General features: G+C 39.5%; 1 protein-coding gene across 4 annotated transcripts in view; it reads right to left on the bottom strand.

Moving 5' to 3' along the window:
* SLC4A4 (solute carrier family 4 member 4) overlaps positions 1–12,298 on the bottom strand; it is a 340,077-nt gene extending 327,779 nt beyond the window's left edge. For 2 of the 4 annotated variants that reach the window (XM_081050641.1, XM_081050642.1), the window contains exon 1: positions 11,618–12,216. The gene's annotated coding sequence lies outside the window, so the exon portion shown is untranslated. Of the gene's footprint in view, positions 1–11,617 lie in introns of all 4 variants that reach the window. The other 2 variants (XM_081050644.1, XM_081050643.1) reach the window with 2 other exon arrangements.
* Between the last annotated feature and the right edge of the window lie 8,436 nt (positions 12,299–20,734).

The following is a 20,734-nucleotide window of genomic DNA, read 5'->3' as shown; positions in this document are numbered from 1 at the left end:
CTTACCTCAAGGTGGGGCAACTGTGCGGTCTCCTTAGCTCCAGAGCTCCTGGCGGCATCAACCAGTGCATGTCTTTGTTGCTACTGAATTGCATTTCACACTTCAACTTCTCCCTCTGCCCAATCCAACTCATTTCACTCCCTCACAGGTTTTACCCCTCATTGCCAGCCCCAATAAACTTCCTGCACAATCAGAAACTGTTTTCCAGGAAACCCCACCCAAGACAGGGGTGGAGGCAGGATTCAAGCCCAGGCACTCTCGCTCCAGAGTCCATGCTTGTAACCAGCACAGTGAAATCGTGACTGTCAATGCGGATTCAGAAAAGAACTTCGGTGGGAGTGTCCACCGGCCTCAACAGGCTGTATATAGAAAAATGTCTTGATAACAACTGAAATTAGCCACACGACCGCTGGATCCCACCTCTTATTTCTGGGGTCTGTCAGCCACGCTCACTGCCAGTCTTTTCGTGTCCTTCTACTTGGGCTTCTTCATTGATGGCCAATGACTACTTGAGAATGCCACTTTCCTGCCCAGGATGCTCTTTCCTGGGTCTCCTATGTAATACTCTAAGCCTTTAAGTCACTGAAGCATCTAACCTGTGCCTCAGGCTACATTACCCCTGAAATACCAGCTGGATACTGAAGAAGCCCTCTCATAGCCCACCACTCTGCGACTACCTCATGAAAATGGGCCCTTCAGCTTTGTCCTATAGTCTCTCTCTGAGTGTGGCTACAGCATTCTCCCTAGGGCACAGTAAGGCAGAGACAGCACAGTGTCCTCCACTCCACCTCTTTCCCATCTCTCATCCCAGCCTCTACTCAAAACTGCATTTCCTCATACATCAGGGATCACTGCCCATGATGTAAGCAAATAGCCAGACACTTCGTTTTTGTTCACATACAGCTAAGACACCCTCTTTCCAACGTAAAAGCAAAATAATGTGTAAAGCACAAAGCACAACAACATGGGGACATCTGGCGTGGGAGCAATAGCTCCACGCATCTCCAGCCCTAAGAGCATCGCTGAGGTATCCATGAGATAGGAACAAAAGGGGAAATTATTTTTAGTATGTTGTTAAGAAAGGAGACAAGTGTGTGCAATTTATTTGGGAATGATGTACATCAAAACTTATTTTAAGACAATTTTAGTTTGGACCCTTGATTAACTAAGCTTCAGTTATCAGACAATTCAATTACAGTTAATACTTCATAATCTAATGACAGTAGAAAATAGACCACTCCTGCTACGTAAGCAGACAGATACACAATTTCCCAGAAACAGACTCCTCAAGATATGATTTCCCCTTTCTTGATTCCACAGACTCTGCAACTCATGGCACCTACTGCCCAAGCTTCCGGCACTCACACTGTCCTATCACTGCTCCCCAAGTCAGCAAGTCTCCTTTAGATCTTATATCCTTGGACACCCACCTTAGAATTGAATCCCTCACTGTCTCTACAGGACAAAGAAGTTATTCCACTAGCTCATGCATGACTCAAGCAGCAATGTGCTTGAAGCCTGTGCCACATGCTCTAGCCTGTCTTTTTCTGCTGCTCTGGTTTTAATATAAAGTGCACTGTTATTCAAGGCCATACACTCAAGTCCTTCCATCAGGGAAGCTAAAAGCTGTGGGTCAAACAGGGATATATGGCACTGGACTTTCCAAGTTCTCTATTTAGTTTGTGAACATAATACTACATCTAAGAAAGTTATCTAACACAATGATTTTTAAACCTGCACAAAATGAAATATATTCCCTTTAGTTGGGAAAGCAAACTATTTTAGATTTGTGGAAGTATCCCAAATGAACCCAGAACCAAAGGTGTCATCAGTAACACTCAAATTCATTTTATGAGCAGCAAGGTGTGGACTTGATTCAGAGAAATTTTAAAAGGTCCAAATGATCTGATCATTTTATAACCTCATGTGTAAAAATGCACTTATCCACTTATCTGCACTTATATTAGTGCCTCTCGTCAAGGTCAAGAGCTGAGACAGGGCGTGCAGAGGCAGGTAAATTTGAGAGCATATGTCATATGAGGTCAGATACACAATCCTTTAGAGTTTAGACCAACATTCAGTGACATCTACAGATACCAAAGAACAAAGAAATCATTCTACAAAATGATAAGTGACTTGAATAAGGTGCTGAGAGAGCCCTAAGTAAAAACAGAACACCGACCAAACATGCCCATATTCTCTTTTAAATTGTATGAATACTTTACCCAAAGATTTGTTCTAGACTTTCTCCTCTTGGGAGAAGCCAGTGTCTCCTCTTGGGGTGACAAGCTGCTCACATAAATACCCACTACATAAATTTTTTTTAATGTAAAGCCTATTTCTTTCAGTTGTAAGTGGTCTTCCTAGTTCTGAAGTTCTTAGATTTGGGGGAAAGTGTTCACAATATTATAGGCTTAGGTAAGATCTCCTTTCAGACTTCACTGTTCAAGACTATAGCGTTCAAGTAGATTTCTGTCTGTTCTCTTAAAGACATTCCTTTATTCTCATGATATGCAGTGCATTTCTCTAGACCTTTCCCATTTCAGTTTATCTTGAAGTGCAAGACCAAATCTTCAACAGAGCATTCTACGTAAGAATGCATAAGGTTCAGCCACAAGGATAATACAGACATACAGTATTAAAAGACCTCTATTAAGAGGTGATAACTAAATTCAAATATCTGTTCAAATGTAATATTTATCAATATACTAAAGAATAGTAAAGCATAATAAGATTTCACTAGAAATATTATGTATATAATATAAATAAAACATGTATTCCAAAATGTCTCAATATATTCACATATAAGGCACATATGTTTCAAGACAAATAATATACACTTAACACATAGATATAAATAGTACAATGATATTCTCTCACCTTTATATAAAATCTGGTATTATCACCGTGCCTAATGCCAGTATGATAAAGGAAATCTACTTTCCCTCACTTATATTTGTGTTATATCTGCCAAAGATTTTATCTGAACATCTGGGCTTAAAACTCCTAGTTCAATATGATCAATTAAGAAATGATTTGAATGAGATGAACATCAAATTCACAGATGTGAATAATAAGTGAATGAATGGTGCTTTCCCCTTGCCTACCACAGGAGCTCCTTTCCCAAATGAAACCCAGAAAATACTACATGTGCCTTATTTTGTATTTTCTATAATACCTCACATATGTGTGTGTGTGTGTATGTGTGTGTATGTATGTAATTCAGAGAAGGAATAAAAGTTACGAATTTTTTTAGGTAAATTCCTTTTTAGAAATCTTAAAGGTGGTGCTCATTGGGGAAGCTGGGTGAAAGCTATATAAAAACTATACTATATTTTTGTAACTTCCTGTGAACCTACAACTATTTTAAAATAAAAATTTTAAGTGCTAACAATTCAGACTTTAAAAAAAAATAGTAAATAGAACTGTGCCTAATTCAGAGAACAAATAAAATACAGTTGTATCTAAACAGAAAGATTAGGTAATTTTTCCGAGGAACTACATAACCCATCAGAAAGCCTAATAACAAAGTTTCATCCCAAAAGTTACTGGATTCCAAACTTCATGACAATAAGTTTCACAGAAATATTTGAAAGACCCAACAGCAACGATCATAGCTTAAACACTGTACGGATAGCTCTATAAGAAATAGCGTTTAGATAAAGTTGGGTATAATGACTGGGCATCTGATTATTTTGTCTCAATTTTTTAAGTATCATTCCATTAAGTAAGTATTTCCACTATAAAATATGCTAGCCACTGTGAGGACCACAAAAGATATTGTGATACAGTTCCTACACTGAGTAAATGTAAAAGGAAACAATTAAAGGTCAGTGAAGAGCAATAAGCAGTAATAAAGTGATTGATTAAAATATAGAATTCACTGCGTAAAGTTTTGACAGTAAAAACATGTCAGTGCTTGACACGTGTGAGTGCTTGAACTATATTTTCTTGTGATGTTTTTGAATGGGTATTTTTGTTTTATTTCTTAATCTATTTTTAAGGGAAATTATCTCATTCATCTAAATCTTTTGAGACATTTTCTATCTGTCTTCTCTGTTTTCCCTGGCAAAGTTGCTCAACTTGTAAAGTGCAAACGTGTGATCTGTGTTTCTGCTCAATCTGTTAACACTCAGCAATTTTCTAAAGGCGATTGTAATCAGTACTTCAGCAATCTCCTACGAGGAGGCCCTATTCTCTGCTAACATCATGAGTGTTCATCTCACATTCCTAAGGACATAGTCTCCAGAGGTCAAAGGTCAAAGGAAAGAAGGAATTTTTGATGCAGTTCCATCAAAGTCTCACCACAGTCAACATGCATTAAGGACAGGAGGGTTTCAGGGGAGCGGCCATCAACACTCAAGTCCAGTCAAACTTTCAGTCTGAGTGACGGTCTCACTGAGTCTTCACTCAGAACAAACATGTTGCACCAAATAACTGTTTCAGGATTTCAAGCAAGATCATTCTGGGGTAGAAGATACAAAAACCTGATTTGTATAAAAGATGTGAGGAATAGTCCCATCTTGCCGTAGAGACAGCAGATTTCCACGTTGAAGAGCACAAGAAATGGGAAAGCTAATCCCATTCCCTTGAGATACTGGTTTAAATATTATCATTGTCATGACCCTAGTCTTTAAAGAGTTGTCCTTCCCTAATCCATAACACCAATTTTTTTTTTAAAAAACTTTCATGTGCTGAGTGGTCACCAAAGTGAGAAGCCTTGCTCCCAGCATTTAACGCAGCAATAACCAGATATGCCTGCATGCTTTTGTTTTCAATCAACCCTGTTTAACTTCTCACAGGAATGAAATCACCCAAAACAGAAGATGAGGTTCCCAAAATTCACTAATTTTAAAACAATAGTTTAACAAGGTTTACCATAATTACCCTTATTTCAATTTTCTATATTATGTGTGTAACAGAAAACAAAACTGTCTGCTATACCAGATTACTTCATTTTCCACAAAATCACCATAAAGCAGCCACATTTGGGTCAAGCAGATATGAAGGATACTACCTAAAATGTAAATGCCCTCATAAAATGTAGACTGACTTAGGTTACGCTGGAGTAATATGTTACATACTCAGTACTCTGGGTACCAAAAACAGTTCAACGATGAAAGCCAACTAACCAAGACTACCACTAGCTCTCAAAAGAAAGAAAGAAAAAAAAAAAAGCTCAAATACAAGTAAAAAGGCAAAGAAAATCAGTCTTTGGGTAACAAAATCTAATTAGATTTCCACATCAAAATCTAAGTTCCTTCTGCTGCAAGCCTGATTTTGCAGAGGAATACCCATTGTTGTTCATCATGCAGTTCTCCAAAATAAAAACCATTGCATCTAATTTTAAAATAAATATATGGCACTAATGTCTTTTCAGATCAAGAAAGTTGAGGGTCCCAAAGTCAAACCAATAGTTAAGAATGAGACCTTTCAAAGGATTAAGAATTGTTTTACACAAATGTTTGTAAGATATATGCTGCAAATTTGCTGTTGATATTATAATCAACATATCTAGGAACCACCCCATCCATACTAAGCTGAAAAGGCTCTCTACAAGCTCCAGTTTCCAGCTATTATGCATCCTTAAACATCCAATTTTGCATGAAATATGGTTTCCAAGGTATCAGCCCTGGAGAACCCACTACAATATTTTAAATCTGGAAATTTGTTGACCAGCATTCTAATTATAGAAGCTAAATATATTCAGCGTGTAAGCTTTTCAGGATCACCCATGAGGTGAAGAGCATCGTAATCATTTTCAAGGGTTCTCCAGGTCTGTTTGTGTTACAAGGGGGCATAAATTTGACATGAGCTATATAGTGAAATGCATGATCTCAAACTGCTGGCTATTTAAGCCACAATTTTTCAAGCTGAGGTTTAATAAACTGTCCTCATCACAGCTGTAGTGATAAAAAGTAAAAGTCCTAGAGAAAAAAGTGTAAAAAACACAGTTTGAATCACTCAGGGTAACAAAGCAAGAAAGATGCTTAAATGTGTTGTGCATTTGTTCAGCCAACAAACATTTATTAACATGTCATGAACTGTTCTCAGTGCTGGCACAATTCAACTCAAGAATAAGAAATGTTGTATTATAAAATTCAACAACAATAACTAATGTATGTATGGCCATTTACAGTTCTGAACAAGGTTTCATAAATAACACCTCTGTGATTAGGTTTTACAATCATTTTAATAATGAAAAAAAAAGAGACATATATTATTTTTTAAACTCCCCAAATCAAAAACCAGCAAGTGAGAGAACTGGGTCTCCAGCCCTGATCTTCCAAACCCCTATTCCCATCGGTCACTAGGCAATACCACGTTACAAGATACTCTGCTTTGTAAAAAGGCAGATAATACCAGCTGTTTGTAAGGATGTGAAATAGAGGATACTCTCACAAGGTGCTGGTCAGAAAGTGAATTAGTACCCCTTTTGAAGGAAGGCATTATCTACTAACACTGGCTCGGCAGTTCAACTCACAACACACAACCGAAATTCCCACATGTTTACCAAAAGACACATGTAAGAATGTTCTTAGCAGCACTATTCATAATAGCCCCAAACTGGAAACAACCCAAAGGACCATCAAGAGGGAAATGGATAAGTAAATTGTGGCCTTCTCATAAAGTGGAACACTATAGAGCAATGAGAATAAACCAACTGTTGCTACACACAAAACATGAAAGAACGTCACAAAATAACGTTGAGCAAAAGAAGTCAGACACAAGGACATTTATCACGTATTCTGGTAGAAAGTTCAATAATAGATAAAAGTAACCAATAGTCTCAGAAGTCAAGAGAAAAATTACCTTTGGGAGGGACGTAATGACGGGGGTGGGGAAGGGAGAAGGGGTTTTGGCTGCTGACAATGGTCTACATCTTGGCCTTGGTGCTGGTTACCAGGATGTGTTCACTTAGGTAAATCACCCCAAACTGTTAACTTATGATTTAATAACATGCATACTTTTCTATACACATTAGATTTCAATAAAAATTTAGATAAACAGGAAGGAGAGAAAAAAGAAAGGGAAAAGGGAAGGGAGGGGAAAGAGAGTGCAGGAAGGGATGCTCTCAGGGTACACCTAAACAGTTAAGTGCTGTGCTTGTGTTAATTTTTACATCTGCTTTTAGTACTTAGGCTACCTCTTCTACAAGCTGTCCTCTGGCACTTTTCAGTATTATCCATGTAGCTGCCAATATCAGGGCATTCTGAGCAGTTTTATGTTTGCTGTGGGATTAGAAATCTTACAATCAGTCATGTTATAACTGTATATGAATAAAGAGTAAACAGACCCTGAGGGATTGCCTATAAGTAAAGTGAATCCTCTTTAATATGTGTTTTTTCCCCACCTCTAGTCTGTCTGCTCGGATGCTTTTTGCTGGAGAATCTGCCAAATACAGGAGTATTTCCTCTATCCAATAGATGAAATTGTTACTGGGCCCAATCGGCGAATACTAGATCTCCACGCCAAAGCTAGAATTAACTAACATAAAATTCCAGATCCCACAGTTTTCTTATTTGCAAATAGTATAAAGGAGAATGTCAATTAGTGAATATATTTATAGAAAAGAAACTGCTAACTTCTTATCCAAGACATTATGAACAACTTTTCAAATTGTGTCACTCATAGAACATTTTTATCAGTTTTAAGATAATATATTTCTTCCTCGTTTTGTATTTTTATTATTTTTGATTGTTAAAGTCCCCCAAAAACTCTGTTATGAGTTTTATTTAAGGTTTCCAATACAGAAACTCAAGTTATACTGAGGGTACCCTTTTTCTACAAAATAACCCACAAAATTAAAAAAAGAGAAGTATCAGTTGATGGTTACTTACGTCCTTTAACATCTTCCTTTCAGGTAACTTCTTTCTGTATTCATTCTCCATGAAAAACAAAAGTTAGTTCTCAAGACTGGAGCTAAAACTGGTCCACACACTGAAAATTCTTCACTACTGAAAACAGCCCCTGGCATTGCAGGATCTAAAATAAGGTTGAGGCAAGTAGGTGCTGTCGATGAGCAGAATTACCAACAGGGAAGGCCAATCATCACTTTAAACCAGGCTAAACTTTTATCTGCTTTAGCGTCTTCAGCTGTGCCTAAAACCAAATTCATTCATTGGATGACAGTCGTTCTCTAGTTTAAATAAGTATCGCAAGTTCAAAGCTAAAATGTTCACTCTGACCTTCAACAATTTTCGTTTCATTCAAGAAAAGCATACAAAGTTCTGTATTATAGTTTCCTCATCTCTTCAACGAACATGATAATCCTTTACATCTACTTAATTTGCAGGGGAAAAGAACATAATGAGGTTTGGGCTTATATGAAAACCATTACAGATGTATATGGTTTCAGCATTACTATTTCTATCACTATCTTTTTTGAACACATAGTTTAATCCAGAGGTTAGTAAGACCTTATCACTAAGGAATAAAATTATAAACCTCATGAAGATGGAAAGTAAAAGTTTTCTCTCTTCTTTGCCACAGCAGGTAAATAAATGCATTACCATTCATAGCTGGCTGTCCTTTCAATGCCTTCTTTAAAATACCATTGCACTGCTGAGACCAGAGAAATGCAATAAAAGTCAATACCACAAAATCATTTAGACTTTAATCAAATATGACTTTAGAGAAAAGAAAATCGGCCACCTCTACAAATGAGTTATGTGTTGTGTGTGTAAATGTGTATCAAAGAGTAGGAGACTCCAAAACAGTAGGAGACTCCATCTCCATTGCTCGAAAAATCACTAACGATGTGCACTAGAGGGAACATATATGTCTTTCATGTTAGGACAGCAGCATACTTTCTATTTTGTGACATAAACATATCAAATGTTTAGATATTGGGAAAAAGGCAAAATGTATTTGGAATACAACTTAGCACTGACCTTACATGAAAGAAACATTACTCTTCCCTAAAAATTCCTTCATTCAGCAAAAAACAATCCTGAAAGTAGCAAGATCCTGTTTTGTAAAGTCTTACCAACTTCCTGGATGTTCCTAAACTATCCATTTTGTTAAACGACTCCCCCAAACACATATATGTCATAAATCATAGGTTGGCTTCAGAAACGGCATCAACAGTGAGAAATAAGATATATGCTGAGCTTACGGCTTCCCATCAAATCATGTCCCCTGATTTCTTCCACCTTAGCAATCAAGAAGAAACTACTTAGCAACTTTCATTGCCGTTAGATTTTTCTCTTCTCAGTTTGTTCTTTCCACTCCCAATCTTAATAACTATCAACTCTAGTCTTAGATTGCATTAATGTTATTAAAAAGGAACACCACACTTAAGTAGCAGTGAATTGTCTCAGGACTCTCTCCCCTAGCAATAGTCCTAAATTGCAGCGCCCTCAGAGGTGGGCCAAGAAACCTGATTACCTACATGACTCACAGCTAACCTGTATTTCCTTTCCTCGTGCTTTTCTTTAAGAGGCAAGGTATGGCTAGATGATCTGTCTTGTTATCAGAACAAGGACCAAAACCTGAAAACTGCATGTGCCAGAGATCAATAAAAAAAATAAAATTACCACCAGAGATATCCCAAAGGTTATTTGATTGGTATCACATTTTTTCTTTAAATATGATTCCCTATGTTCCTTTCACATTGTTGTAAATCCAAAATGTATGTAATCATTTACATGACTAAAATAAAATCACTAACATTCAAACATTTAAAGTGATTTTATGTTGACAAAATGTACTAAAAGAGAAACATCATTATAAAGTTGAGAGTACATTCTGACAATCTCATTGGCTGGGGTATCTTCTATATGTGAGTCTCCAGAATGATCCCCAAACATTAAATGATACCAAAAACCTCATTTTGAAAATATTCTCGTACAAAATGTTGGGGGGTTCCTGGTTTTCTGTTTTCTCCAAGGTAGACATGCTTGGAACTATGAAAATATCCCATCTTATCCCTCCCACTCCACCTCTTATAAATGTCCTATGCCTCAACAGTTCATAAGAGTACAACTTTCCTCTCCCTATCCATGCATGTGGGAATTGTTGTGTCGTCTTACTAGAGACTCTGGGATCAAGTTGAAACTATTCATTTAAAGTGAAAAGAATCCTATCACTACATTTAACTTTAAAATGAAAGTAAAAGTTTTCTTCTCAGTTGTTAAAGCTATAAAAAAAATAAGCAGACATGGTTTCTTCGATTGAAGTACTACATATAACCTCAATGTAAGTGTTATAATGACCATGGAAATTATTTAAATGCTAATGTGACAGATACAGGGAGACTTCTCAGCCAGAAACCTTGTCAAGAGACATTAGATTGTCTATAAGAAATTAGTGAATACTGTGTTGACTGCATGGAACGCTCTATTCAAATCAGAATGAAAAAAATAAATCCCAATGTGCAAGGTATGCTCTTTGTGTGTGTGTGTGTGTGTGTGTGTGTGCAAGGTACACTTTAATTCAGCTAATATTCTACAAGTTCCAGATACAAGATAAAAGGGAACTATGGTATAATACAATGCAGTGTCTCTTAGGGAAGGAACTGTTCCAGAATTTAAGACAATTTATGTTTAGTACAGCCCAGTGTTCCTAATTTCCCATTAAGAGCAACTTTCTCCTGCACTAAAGTGAAATGGGAAAAGAATTAGGGAGGGTAAACCAAAGTTAACTGCTCTTTAATGAAAGTCAAGAATGGAGGGCTTGCTGCAGGCAATTATGCTGAGAAGGTAAAGCCTTGAGACAGAATGAGGGGTGGAAAAAACAGAGGGTTTACAAGGAGCTAAAAAATGCTTTACGATGGTTGAAAAGAAGTATAATGGTTTCCTTCATCTTTCACGTCAAATTCAGGGTTGTTGGTTTTTTTTTCTTTTGTTCTTTAATAACTTTTTCCTTGTGGTGCTTGCTGCAGTTTGCTGATGTAGTTCCCAACTCCTGCCTTCCACTGGTGACTCTTATTAACGGACTGGCAAAGGCTGGGTAAAATGCACTTAAGAAAAAAAGAAATCACCTGCCCTTGCCAAAACGTACACACTGCCCAGTACCTGAGGAAGAGCTCCGCTGTCGCTGGCCAAGAGGAATCCCAATTTAACCTCTGCCTCCCCCTTCCAAATCCATTGCAAATAATGGTGTGTGTGCCACTAGCAGAGAATCTGCCTGACTCACCCCCCGCTTTCGGCGTGCCAGGCTCCGTCTCGGAGCCGGTAGTGAAGCGGGGGTCGCGGTCTCGGAGCACCGTCAGTCTCCCCAACACTCCCCCCATGGTGGGTTTGGGGCTGTTTCCCCCTCAAGCAGGTGCCCCGCCACACTGGGACCACCCAAGCTCACAGGAACACACGTGTCACTGAGCCGGAGCCCAGCCCGCCGCGGGCACTGGCCCCACAGTCTGGGCAACAATGCCCGGTTACGCGAAGGGGGCTTTACAGTGGGGGAGAACCAGGACCACCCACACTCCTACTCTAAACACTACCAAGGGGTGAAAAAGTACTTTTCCGCGGAAGCAGCCTCACAGCCCGCCAGCGCCCAGCCCAGGGGATGCCCGGCCCGCACCTGCCCTCTCTCTGCCTCTCCCGAGCGCGCCCTCCCTGACCGGCCCCCCGCCCGCCACCTCTGCGCCCGCTGCCGCCCCCCGCCGGGCGCTCACCTCCTGGGGTCCGGCTTCCGTCGCTCCTCCAGTTTGGCGACGGAATGTGGGGCTGCAGCGCTCGCTGCCGCCACCGCCTTCACTGCCACCGCAGCCGCCACCGAAGCGCTGCCCGGCGCGCCGCCGGGGCTGGAAGCGGGGGGCCCACGGGATCCCCGGAGGCGCGGGGCCGCGCCGCGGGAAGTTGTCGGCACCAGGCGCTGTGCGAGCGGGGAGCGAGCCACCCGCGCCCAAGTAGTCCCAACTTTGCCGCCTGGGTGGGTGCGCGCTCAGGGGCGGAGAGAGGCGAGAGCGGGCGCGGGCGCTGGGGCGGGAGCGTCTCCGGAGCCGGCAGGACTGGAACCTGAACGGCCCGCGAGAACCGGGGGCGGTGGTGCGGGGGAGAGATGTCCACACCGCCCGCGTGGCGCGCGGCGGGTGCGCGTGCGAGAGCGGGGCGTCTACTCTACTTCGCCTTCTGCAGCTCCTGCATGCTATGGGGCTCGCCGCTTTTTCTGCGAGTAGCTAACACTGCGGCAGTGGTGCCCGGCCCGGGCTCCCCGCGGGAGCCAGCCAGGGGACGGAGAATCGGGGAAGGTGGCCGTGCAGCAGGCTGTGCCACGAGAGCGAGCCAGCGATCCATATTTAAAGCCCCGAGTGGCTTCGGCCAGCCCCCAGCCCTGCCCTCGCTCGCGCCCGCCCGGCCCCCGCCGTTCCGGGCTGCCGCTCGGCGTCAGCCGCCCGGGCCTCCGCGGCGACTGGGAGGGGCCTCGGGCCGCACCGCCTCCGCCGGGGGCTCGGGCTCTGCGCGCTGCGCCCGCCTGGGGCTGGCGGGGCACCCAGCTCCCGACCCGCCGCCCTCGCCTTCCTGGGCGCCTTCTCTCTCACGCCCTGGGCGGGCTGCTACGTCCAGCTTCTTGTCCTGCTCACGAGAGTTCCCCGCTGGGAAGAGCTTGTGCTCCCAGGCAGAACTGAAGTTGCTCGCTTTCCCAGCCCCAGATCACTTTTGACGCTCCTTTGTAAAACTGAGTGTAGGGAGAGGGAGGGTTGCCAGCACACAGCATTAAGTCGTCGTTCACCGTTAGCGAAGAATGTCTAGGAAGAGCACGGTTCTCAATCTTGTCTTTCTTAGGTCAATCTTAGGTCACGGATGCCTTTCTTGTCAATCTTAGGTCACTGATGGCTTATGTCTTCCTCGAGCCGTTTGTGAAACATCTTTAGCCGTCCAAGGGAGTTTCTTAAGTGTACAAAGTGATTATTTGTATTTACTCTATCCGTAAGGCTAATTAAAGAGGTTTAAGTACCCTTTGCCAAGCAAATAATGCTAAAATATGTCAATGACCCAGCCCCATTAAGCTCAGTAAAGTAAACCATAGGTACAGACTGTCGGCACGGGTACCATCTAATGTTCTGAGTACTGCTAGAGTAGCCACTTAATGGATTTGAGCCGCATGGCATATGATGCATTTCCTATCAATACACATCGTATATAAGAAGTGTGTGGAAGTCAATGACCAAACTGCATTTTCAACAGAACCCACCAAAACACATAAAGCTGAAGAGAAATAATTTCACGTACTGACTACCTGCTCCAGGTTCCAAATCTTGCCACAGTACTAAGCTATAACTAGTAAGACCTCTAGGGGAAAGAAATCTGGAGGAAAATAATTTGTGGACAGAGGTTTTCCTTTCTAGTTTTTAAAACTGGAAGAGATCCATTGTACCTCACCAAGTCCTTAGGAAGCAGTTATAAGCTTGTATCTTTTTTTAAAAGCTGGTATGTTTAAAATCCTTGGTTAATGCTCAGAAGGCACTTAGGAACCACCGGAAGCTGTCTAATGTCTTAGATTAAAATCTAATGTCGTGTGTCTGGCTGTTGTCACATCTTGATGACATGTATGTTCACATATTTTACATGACTCACTGCAGTGACATGGGAAATTCAAAACAAAAGATTTTTTTTAAATAGCTTTAAAGTTTTTGCCTATATAGTTTTAGGCAAAATGGTTTTAGACTGATGATAAAATTAACTTTCAGTCCCTGAGCACACAGCAAGATTCAGCAACCCCAAAGCTCTCAGGCAAAGGAAAGCCACTTTTGCATTAAGAGTGTGCTACCGCTGTTCAGCAATTTTTCACACTGTGGATTATGTATTTCAACATAGCTGGCAATTTCTTATTATAATAGTGAACCAGCCATGAATGGCCAGCATTGGAGAATGTTTGGGAAAGAAAAAGTTCAAGAAATGTATGTTTTCCAGTACTCTGCTGCAAAATATATCAAACTATCTTTCACACAAACCAAACAGATAAAATTCCTGGAGGCATTTCACTATCAAGATTGGCAAAATTTTATCCTGAAAGGGATATAAAGTTGCTGTGTGAGGTGGGAGACAGAGAGGGAATTAGAGCACTATGGGGTAAAGTTTTGTATGTGCCTTAAATTAATGAGAAAAAAGAGTTGTCTTTGGCAAAGAGCCAAGAACCACTGTTATCAGTCTCAGTACTTGGTGTTTGCTATTCCCCAATTAAAAGAACATGTTCCATTTCCTTTCCTATTGATTATTGTCCAGTAATTGAGATGCGGTGTTTTTCCTTTGAAAGGTCATTGATTAACTTTTCTTGTTAACTCTGCATGTGGTCACCTTTGCTAATGCTATTCCAGGTGAGGACAATGAATCCTGAAAACTATTTTTCACGTATCCTAAAATTTGAGTTATGTCTCTTGATTCTCATGAGCCCAAAGAAAGATTTATTTGTTCTTTTTATCTGGGGGTTCACACAGCTTGGTGACAGGATGAATGAATGGAAAAATTAATGGAATTAGAACAACAGTATAAGTAATCTTTACTGATAATGATTTATTTTTTAATCAATAATTCTCTGTGATAAATGACCTTCTAGAACACCCACCGACTACTTAGCTTATCAATCAAAGTTCTTTCATATCATCCAGTCCTAATAGGCACCTAAAGAAAACAGAAAGATGGGAGGAAGAAACTTTATTTCAATGACAAGCACCATCTAGTGGCAGCAGATGATGAAACCTCCTGACAGCATAATGTCTCTGACAAGAATAAAGATAAAAGCTTTTGAACAGGCAGTCCAGGCATTCCTGGTCCTGTCTAAGCATGGCACTCTTTGATTCTAAAACAAGAACGTTGTATATAGTAAAATAGTGCTACTAGTAGGCCCTGTGTTGGTTATTCAAAGTAAGTAGCGTACAGATCTGACCTGCAGATGGGATTATTGCCATACGTTTTCTCAATTTTTGTTGACTTTGTATAATCACTTCTCTGTATAAAGACCTCTGTATTTTTGTAGTTAAAGACCTCTGTATTTAAGTTTCCTCATTACATAGGGAGGGTTTGTCACTAGATATTATCTATAAAACATTTGTTCAACAAATAGTAGAACCAATAATTATAACTTGTATTTGTGGATTTTTTCCCATTATTCTATTTTATTAGAAAAGGGGGAAAGTAAACAATATGATTGAATGTTTATCCTGGAGTTATACAAAATTATAACATCCATACACATCTCATTTGGGGGCCTAAACAAAAAGGTGGTAGTAGATATGTTATCTCCTATTACTACAAATTTCAAAGAATGATCTGAAATGTTTCTCAGTATCAGCTCCTTTTTAAATACGTGGCTCATTGGTGGAAGTTTGACAAACATTTTGCTATACAGAATAGAGATTTTCTTTGTGCTAATATTTGCTTTGACTTGCAGTTGTTTTGTTATTAAACAATCTTGCAAAAGAATGATCATTAAAGTTGCCACTCTGTAATCAATTTAGTCAAACACTTCATGATGTAAGAGTAAGGAAAGAGAAGATCACTTTTTCTCATTCTGGGACCAGCCTGGGATAAAACTGAAGACAGATATAGATGAAAGAGAGAGAGAGAAAGAGAGAGAGATCACTTAAAGACCTCATTTTTGTTTCACTTACACTCCAGAAAGTTCATATTCAATATGACAAATTCCTGAATAAATTCAGTCAACTAGACTTATAATTTATATTCCCTCCTTCAAATCCCAGGCTTAAAAATAACTGTACCTAATTTTTTATGAGGAGAGAAAAAAAGGGAACACAGTTTTTACAGTTGTAAGCATGGCATGAGCTAGGGAAAATAATTTCATTTGGTTAAACGTGTCATAAATTGCTTTACAGCTTAATCTACTATGGTAAGCTCTCAACTATATCCATCTGTCTTTTAAAAACATACCTCAAGTCAAATCTTATGGAAGTTTCTAACTTCTAAAAACAGAAGCCTATCTCTGTTCATTTCAAGGAAATTATTGGACCTTTCTGGGACTCAGTTCCCATAATAAAATCAAGGGGCTTACGATAATTACCAAAAACAACAACAACAAAAAAAAAAAACACCAGTAATTCTGATAGGATACCAGAATCTTTTTCTCTAATAAAATGTGAACATTACGTTTGTGATAGAGAAACATGCAAATCTTTCAGACATGGTATTGACACATTTATTATGAATGCTCTGTTTAATAACCCTAGGCCAGAGTTTCAGCCTCTTCCTCCTACAGGAATTCTCCCATGGATCAGCGTAACACAGGACACAGACTTCTCTGTTTAAAAGGAAAAGGAAAAATTAAATTGAGTTACTAAACCACTAAAACCTACGCCCCCTAATTAAAAAGATTGGTCTGGTTTTAGGTAAGATAGTAGAGAAATACGTCAGACTTCTCTGCCAGAATTGACTTCCAGGGCCTTTGGACTCTGCTAATCAGTGTGTGTGTGTGTGTGTACACACCACACACAGAAAGGTGCTTGTTCCTTTGTGTCCTGCTGGCCTACCTGCTTCATTAGGGGATGAATAAGCCCAGATTGCAGGCTGCTCTAAAGTTGCTCTTCCTTTTCTCCTGTGGACTGAGTCACATGGACACAGCCGTTCCATTGCATGAGACAGGTTTTCTACAAAGTAAGGGACGACTGGATCAAACTGGGCTATGACCACTCTCGTTCACTTGTCTGTTCCCCCTACCAGGCTTACCCTGTAGACCACAGCACCTCGATCTCCTTCTAAGTAGTAAATCAGTTGACACTTCAAGTACATATCTGCCAGACTGATTATTTTTATGAGAATGCTGCAAGATTGAAATCTGAATATTAAAAGTTGGTTCCTTTCTTCCTCTATCTTGAGGGAAGGGAACATTCTGAGCAAATTTGCCCTTTGAGGCTTTTCAATTTCCCAATACTAACCGAAGGATGTATTCAGTTCAGCACAGAACATGAAACATGATGGGGTCATCCATTCAGTCCACAAATATTTATTAAGAACCTACTTACTATATGTCAAGGATTATTCTAGGAGATGGGTTTCTGGAACAAGTAGACAAAGTTCCTGCTTCATAGAGCTTTAAGTAAACAAATAAATGGAGAAGATAATTTCCATTTCCTTAGAATGCAAATTTCTATGAAGCAGTAAATGCTATGAATAGGGTGGCCAAGCATCGCAGTTAATAGTTGCAGTTTACCCCTGTTATCCTTGTGTCATGCTAACAGCACTCCCTTTTACTTTCAGAAGAGAACCTGGTGAGAAACGATCGAATCACCCTAGCTCTAAAAGAGATAAAACACGGTGACAGGGCACGGGAAAGCTTTCTTCAAGTGGGTGTTAGGAAAGGCCTCTGACGTGCTGTTGTCTGAGCACACAGACCTAATGCCAAGAAGCAAAAATAGGAAGAATTTTAAAGGCAAGTCGACTGGATAAACACCCTCTGGCACGGTGCCTTACACATAGTAGGAACTCAGTAATTACTTGTAGAATGGTTGATGCATCCACTCTTTTTGGAACATTTTTAAAAAAAGGGTGTTACTCAACCAGAATATGTTTCTGTTAAGACAGATTCGGGCTCCACAAATTCCTGAAGACATCATTCTTCTTAAACAACAACTTCTACACTACATCTGTGTATTTATTTGCATATAAATAAGGCAATCTCTGGAAGGATAAACGTATATGAGCAACTAAAAGCATTATTTGCCTCCAGGGAGAAGAACTAGATGATAGTGGGGTAGGCATAGGGAGCATGCCATTTCACTGCATCCTTTGTACATTTTTGAAATTTGAGCCATGTGGATAGATTGCTTTTTAACTTAAATTTCAATTAAAATAAATAACTAATATATATTTATATGTAAATAAATACCTATATATACAAAACAGTTCTATGCCTAGAGCTGTTTTTTCATACGAATAATATATCATTGTATATATTATTATAATATATAATTAACAGAAACCCTTATGATGGACAGGGAGATTAATAAATAGCCTGATGAACTATGAAACAGTGGCTACTGTAACGCCAGTGACAGCACTAGAGCACCTGTGCCCTCTCCTACTTAGTGGATGCTGTTTAGTGCTGACAGTGTTTGCTCACTGCCCACCTGGGATTCGTTCAAATTAGTGTCATGGGACAAAGAGATATTCAAAAGGATGTTGCTGCTTTTCTTGGCACCTGGGCAAATATACACAGTACAAAAATTTTAAAATAACATTTTTTGGGGCATCTTGCTGTACCTTTGATTACAGGTGTTAGGTTCTCAAAAGTGAGAATCTGCTTTTTTCCATTATAAAAGTAATGTAGTTACATTGTAAAAAAGTTGTACAATAGAGAAAAATAGATTAAATGGTAGTGAGAAATACCCTCTTTCAAAGAAGACTGCTAGTGTTCTGGCATATTTTCATCTTTGCATAATTTAAATTTGTGGCTTATAGTTGATTGATCATATTGTATTATTTTTTTTAATGTATGGTCTTTGAGGCTAATTTTGAGTGAGGACAATCTCTTTTGGCATAAAACACAAGTTTTAAGAGATATGGTTAGAAAAAAAGGGAGAATCCAAATTTGGTACCATCTTTCTAAACCAAGTTGATAACTGTTGTGCTCTTATTTCAGCACAATTCCAGAATCGCCTTTAACAAAAATTCCTATGGAATAGGCTCTCTGTGGATACTTTCTGTTATCTGGCAATGAAAATATTGACAGCCTCACTAACAATGACAATAGCCAACACCTACATAGTAATTACCATGTTCCAGGGACTGTTCTAATTATTTAACATAAATTAATTCAATACTTTTTTCATCAAGAATTACTTTTTTTAATTAAATTTATTGGGGGTAACATTGGTTAATAAGATTATACAGGTTTCAAGTGTACAATTCTATCATCCATATATTGCATCGTGTGTTCATCACCCAAAGTCAAATCTCCTTCCATCACCATAAATTTGACCCCTTTACCCTTTTCTACCTCCCCCTATCCTCCTTTCCCTCTGGTAACCACCATACTGTTATCTGTGTCTGAGTTTTTGTTTGTTTGTTTTATTCATTTATTGCTTTCAGTTTTATATCTCACATATGAGTGAAATCACATGGTTCTTGACTTTATCCATCTGACTTATTTCACTTAGCATGATATTCTCAAGGTCCATCCATGTCTCAGATGGCAGTATTTCATCTTTTCTTATGACTGAGTAATATTCCATTGTATATATGTACCACATCTTCTTTATCCAATCATCTATCAGAGGACACTTCAGTAGTTTCCACGTCTTGGCCACCTTGAATAGTGCTACAATGAACAATGGGGTACAAACACTGTTTCCCCAAAAATAAGACCTAGCCAGACAATCAGCTCTAATGTGTCTTTTGGAGCAAACATTAATATAAGACCGGGTCTTATAGTAAAATATAATTAATGTAAGACCTGGTCTTATATTATATAAGACCCGGTCTTATAGTAAAATAAGTAAAATATAGTAAAATAAGACCGGGTCTTACATTAATTTTTGCTCTGAAAGACACATTAGAGCTGATTGTCTGGCTAGGTCTTGTTTTCGGGGAAACATGGCATATCTTTACAAATACATGTTTTCAAATTTTTCAGGTAGATACCCAGAAGAGGAATTGCTGGGTGATATGGTAATTCTATTCTTAATTGTTTGACAAAACTCCATATTGTTTTCCATAGTGGTGGTACCAATTTACATTCTCATAGGCAGTGTGTGAGGTGTGATCAAACAATACAATGAATGTTTAAATTTTAAAAATAACTATTACAGTAAAAGAGACATTGCTGTCAATGCCCCTCAAAATACTACACTTTGCTTTGAACACACTTATCCCATCATTCTTGCCACTTTCTGAAGCAGTTCTGGAAGTCCTCTTTCATTAGTGTCTTCAGTTGCACTGTTGTGGCTGTCCAATGTCCTGAATCGTTTCTTTTTTTTTTCATGGGCCAGTAGTTTTATTTGGGCATTCCTCTGCTAATCAGTAAGTATTTTCTAATGTCCTGAATCATTTTGATTTGGGGGAAGAGCCAGAAGTTGCATGGTGCCATCCAGTGAATAAGGTGGATGAAGACACACCATAATGTTTTTATTTGAAAGAAACTGCCATACTAGAAGCGATGTGTGACATGGAGCGTTGTCATGATGGAGAATGATTTATGGCACACTTTAAAACATACCTTCTCTCAACCATAGCTCACACCTGACTGCACCAAACAAGTTGAAACTTGTCACACACTGTTACTAAGGTTCGATGCGTTGCTTCCCATATTGAAGATCCCTGTCTTTTTGTTGGATGGCACTCAGCAGCAGCTTTCACCATATTTCTTGGTCACAACAGAAAGGCTCTGTGTCATATATCACTTCTAGTCAAATTTCTGTCAAATAAAAACATTATGGTGTGTCCTTATTCACCTTATTCACCAGATCTGGCAGCATGCAACTTATGGCTCTTCCCCAAAGTCAAAATGACCATGAAAAGTAAATGTTTTGAATCAATTCTGGACATCGAGGCAGCCACGATAGCACAACTAAAGACATTCACAAAAGAAGACTTCCAGAACTGCTCGAAAAGTGGCAAGAACAACGGGATAAGTGTGTTCAAAGCAAAGGGGGATATTTTGAGGGGGGATTAATGGCAATGTGTCTTTTACTAATTTTTTTTAAATTTAAACATTCACCATATTTTTTGATCACACCTCATTTAAGGTTTCCTTTTCTTCACAGCCTCTCCAACACTTATTATTACTTGTCTTGTTGATAATAACCATTCTAACAGTGTAAGGTGGTATCTCATTGTGGTTT

The sequence above is a fragment of the Rhinolophus hipposideros genome, assembly GCF_964194185.1.
Source record: "Rhinolophus hipposideros genome assembly, chromosome: 1".
NCBI lineage: Eukaryota > Metazoa > Chordata > Mammalia > Chiroptera > Rhinolophidae > Rhinolophus > Rhinolophus hipposideros.
This window is presented reverse-complemented; position numbering and strand designations above follow the sequence as displayed.